The 5,193-nt window shown below is 37.6% G+C and overlaps 1 non-coding gene across 1 annotated transcript; it reads left to right on the top strand.

Moving 5' to 3' along the window:
• The first annotated feature begins 4,329 nt into the window (after window positions 1–4,329).
• LOC145608257 (small nucleolar RNA R71) lies at window positions 4,330–4,435 on the top strand. Its single transcript, XR_014105764.1, has one exon. It is a non-coding gene; the product is annotated as a small nucleolar RNA R71 (small nucleolar RNA).
• Window positions 4,436–5,193: the final 758 nt, after the last annotated feature.

The following is a 5,193-nucleotide window of genomic DNA, read 5'->3' as shown; positions in this document are numbered from 1 at the left end:
AATTGACTTTAATACAAAAAAAATAAAATTGGAATAGTTATGGCCCCGGTTAACCGATGCCAAAAATCAATTATAGCACCGATTAACCGGTGCCAATATTAGATATTGCCACCGGTTTTGAACTGGTGGCGTTTCGGGATGAATTTGCACCCCCCAAATTGTTAACGGTTCAAATTCGGTGTTTTAGGAGGGTTTTAAATCGGTCCCAAATTAAGTTTTTGTACTATGCAACCAAAGAATCCGGAGCTCTAATTGACTCATTTTGCCATGCTTTGGGATAACCGAGAACTCCAAAAGCCGATAAATAACTCGAAGACAAGATTGGAATACCTTACTAATCGAAGCATACCGAGTCTCAAAGTCACCACCCCCCGGTAATATCATCCCACCATGAGTGTTGGTCATAAACATCATTGAAGAAGAATTTGGGGTCCAAAATATCTTCCACCGGATCAAAATTAAGAGCCGCATTGAACTCTTCAAGTGAAAGATCATGATGATGTTGAATAGTTGAAAATAGACTTGGTAGTGACCACCTTCTATAGCCCAATAATAGGAGATCGTGGCAAAGAATTTCAACGTAGACTCAAGATAGGTACGGTAGGATTGGTTTATGAATGAGCTCATTCGAAGATTAGCAAATAATTCCCTTAAATCCTCATCGATGCCCAATTTTACCATATCATGTTGAAAATAGTGTCTAGGGGGTTTGAGGGAACAATCTGTTTTTAGCTTGAGATACCGAGATTTTTGAATTGGATCGGTGACTTTTGTTTTGGGTTTAGGAGTTGGTTGTCGAGGTTGTGAGGTGCAGGGGTTAGAAGCGGGTTCCTCAATTGTTAGGTTGGTTTTGCGCTTCTTAAGAAGGTTCTTCACATGTTTAGACCTGATAATTTCTCAAAAATACCAACTCAAAATTCAATCAAGCAACACCACAAGCTCCACAATAGCACCAACAAACACTTCCAATTGCCAAATTCACACCCCTTTGCCAAAATCACAAATCACACACTAAGCACTTCACTACTAAAATCCGAAAATTTCAACTTCCCAAATTCACAACAATTTCGCACAACTTTGCTACAAAAACAATCAACAATACAATGTGAGACAATAACAATCAATAAACAACACAAATATTCAACTAAAAATCAATATCAATCAGCAAAATCATCAAAACAAATACTATTATTATTCATAGCCAAAAACAATCTAATTCTTGCAACAATATGATATAATTTTGCAATTAGGAGTAAAGGAAGATGATTATACCATACAAGAAGAATGATTGAACCACAATTAGCCACCAATTCCCTCAAGAACGAAAAGCCCCAAATTGCTTCATCAATGGATGAGAGAGATTGGAGATTAAAATGGATAAAAGTAGTGTGATTTTTGTTAAAAATGATGAATTTGAAGCAAGATTTTGATGATTTTTGAAGGAATTTGGATGATTTTGAATCCGCTCGGCACTCCTTTTTTCTTGCTTCCTTGGTACATTCACCTGTGGGCTCTTCGTTCAATATCATCCCGGGGCTATTAAACCCACCAAATATGGCAGTTTCAAAACCTGTTAACAGTGGGTTCAACATCCCAAAATAGTGATAGTACCACAATGAACCCACCAAGTTCTAACTTTCTTCAAATTTTAGCATAATATTTCCTATCTTACTTCACTGAAATTTCTTAACCTTTTACCTCAGTATTCGATAAAATCGAACATAATCACATCTAAAACCGCAAAACACCATTCCCATTGCTCATGTTCAGTTCAAGTAATCCAATAGTCACGAAATTTACCTATCAATCCAGATAGAAAATTAGTGAATGAAACAAAAGAAAGAAAATCCAGAAATATAGAAATCGAAAGAAAAACGATTAGAAATCCGGGTTGCCTCCCGGGAAGCGCTTGCTTAAGGTCCTAAGCTCGACCCTTCCTCCAAATCACAGAGGTTTAAAAAGCACCACCTAATCCAAAGTGGTGGAAAGGGAAAAATCATTACAAAACTTGTGCAAAATCATATCATGAACCACATCATCTTAAATCATAGAAAATGATTAAAACTCTTTAAACTTCATCTTCCTCTTGTATTTCTTAGAAACTATCTTTCTCTTCCTTAATTTCTTCTTCCCTGGATCTTTGATATCCTAAATTTCACCTCTTAAAAAACTATTTTCATCTTCCTTTCGAGAAAGATCAAACAAAAAGGGCATCTCAAACTCATCTTCAAGCTTTGAATGATCTTTGTCTTCTTCACAAACAACCTTGCTTTCAAAACTTTTAGGAACATTATCACAAGCTACAAGCATATTGTTATTAGAAGACACAAACATGGAATCATTCACATTCGAAGGCAATGAGTTTATGCACATAATTCCTTGCACATAAGATAGAGATTCATGCATCGACTTGAGCTTAAAACTTTCCTTACTATCACAAACACACAAGGTAATCATGCCACCTTTCACATCTATTAAAACACCCAATGTTGCTAAGAATGGCCTTCCTAGGACGATAGGAATGTTTTCATCTTCTACAATCTCAAGCGCAATGAAATCAAAAGGAATAGTGAATTTTCCTATTTTGAGGGGCACATCCTCAATTATACCATTTGGGAACTTAATAGAACAGTTGGCTAATTGAAGGGTCATGTTGGTTGAAAGGAGCTCACCTAACTTAAGTTTTTGAAAACGGAGTAAGGCGTGATGCTAACACTAGCACCAAGATCACAAAGGGCATTTTTAAACAATTTCCCATTAATATTACATGGAATGGAGAAATTTCCGGGATCTTTCATATTTGTGGGAAAGTCATTATGAATAAAGGCATTACAACACTCCCTCAAACTCACCGGTTCAACCACATCGCAATCTTTCTTACCGCTCAAGATTTTGTTAATAAATTTATAATAGTTAGGCATTTCTCTCAAAACATCGGTGAAAGGAATAAAAAGATGGATTTTCCGTAGCATCTCGATAAATATTACAAATTGTTCATCCAAATTGTACCTATTAGGCCTTTGGGGATATGGAAGTCTTGGTTTGAAATCCTCATCTTGCTTCCTCTCTTTCTCAACACTCTTCTCATTAGAGCCATCACTCATCTTTTTCTCTTGAACTTCTTCCTTGCTCACACCTCTTGACACCTCTTTTTCATTTTCCTCACTTGAGTCACTCCTCTTCTCATATCCTCCTCAATTATCCTAGAAACTCTCTCTTATAGCACTTTCCCACACCTGATGCAGATGGAATAAACGGGTTTCGTATGGTCAACTCCTTGAGAGGTTAATGAAAAAGGGATAGCACAATCTTTCAATGTATTAGCTAGTTGAGTGATTTGGGTTTCAAGCATCTTGTTGTGTGTCATTATCTCATTTAAATTTTTGTCACCCACCGACATGTAAGTGTTCAAAATCTTGGTTTGGTTCTCGATGATCTCCTCTAAGGTAGTCTTCGAAGATGGGGTTTGAGCATAAGAATTATCACCATTTCCTTAAGGTCTTGGAGCAAATCCGGGTGGGGGTCCCCTTTGGTGGTTGTATTGAAAATTGCCCCTATTTTTATTGTTCCAATTACCTTGGCCTTGATTGCTGCCAAAATTTTGGTGTTGGCCACCAAAACCTTGAGATTGGCCTTGATTTCCATACCCTTGGCTTTGGTTTTGATAACTATAACCTTGATTGTTATAGTTACCTCATAAACCGTGATTTCCTTAGTTCCCATAACCACCATTGTTTTATTTATCAAAACTACCTTGTTGGTGAGTATTCTTATTCTCACAATTCCTTGGACCATCACATCTTTGTCCATTATTATTGTTGGATAAAGAGTTCACTTGCTTACAATCATTGTTTTCAAAATCAATACAATTTTCAAAAGTATTTGGACAATTAGAAGATTCATGGTCATAAGACCCACAAACATCACAAAAGAAACAACCCCTTGGCATATTAAATGAAGTAGAAAGAGGAGTAGAGTTAGAAGGTGTACCTCTCCCCTTAATGTGTGAGGGAAGACTTGGTGCAATCAAAGAGGCACTCTCTAGTTTGGCCTTGATCAATGACATCTCCTTCCCCAAGTTTGAGATTTGGGAAGACAAGTTATTGATCGCATTGAGATGATCAACCGAATAGACCGTTGAGCCACTCTTGATTGTAGTCTCTCTCTCCCTCTTGCCAATCCATGTAATAACGAACTACATCCTCAATTATGTCTACAACCTCTTCCTCGGTCTTGTTCATGATCGGGCCTCTGGCTCCGGCATACAGACACGACTTCCCTCGGGGGCTAATTTCTCCATAGAAATATTGTATGATTTGGTAAGTTGGGATTCCATAGTGAGGACATTCTCGTTGATACTCCTTGTATCTTTCCCAAGCCTCATACAAACTCTCACTAGGCTTTTGCTTGAAACTTTGAATTAGAGTTCTTGCCTCGGCGGTCTTCTTTTTAGGGTAGAAACGGGAAAGAAACTCCTTAGTGACCTCATCTTAAGTTCTTAAGGAATTAGGTTTCACTTCCTTGTCTAACCACTCCAAAGCTCTTTCGATTAGAGAGAACGGATATAGCATGAGCATTATGAATTTTTGAGAAACCCCATTGACCTTGATTGTATTACAACACTTCTCAAACTCTTTGAGATGATTTAGTGGGCTTTCATGCTTGGCACCACTAAATTGCCTTCGTTCAATCATGTGTATCATTGCTGGCCTTATCCCAAAGTCATTGGCGGGTGTTGTGGGTGGATTTATGCCACTCTCGAATCTATAAGCACTAGGAGTTCCTAACTCCTTCAAAGAAACTCTTAGATTAGCTCCATGCTTCCTCGATCCTCCTCTTCTCTTTCTTGATGAATCTCCTCTCTTGGAAAGCTTGGACTTGAAGAACAATTAGCAACCCTTATGCTTGTTATGGTTCTCTCAAATTCCTAATCATATGGAACAAGAGTCCTTCCTCATATCCTAGGCATACAAAAACTCAAAGCAAATATCAATAGCACATTTACAAATGTAGCCTAAAAAGTAAAAATCTTTTTGTATTTTAGAAATAAAGTGAAATAGACTCAACAACAATAGCACACTACCACACCATTCCCTGGCAAAGGTGCCATTTTTTACGCGGGTTAAGAGTAGGTCGTTGAAACTAATCCTCCCACGATCAAAACTAAATTTGTAAACACTTAACCACCCCAAA

Source organism: Chenopodium album, chromosome 2, assembly GCF_948465745.1.
Source record: "Chenopodium album chromosome 2, dcCheAlbu1.1, whole genome shotgun sequence".
NCBI classification, from domain to species: Eukaryota; Viridiplantae; Streptophyta; class Magnoliopsida; order Caryophyllales; family Amaranthaceae; genus Chenopodium; species Chenopodium album.
This window is presented reverse-complemented; position numbering and strand designations above follow the sequence as displayed.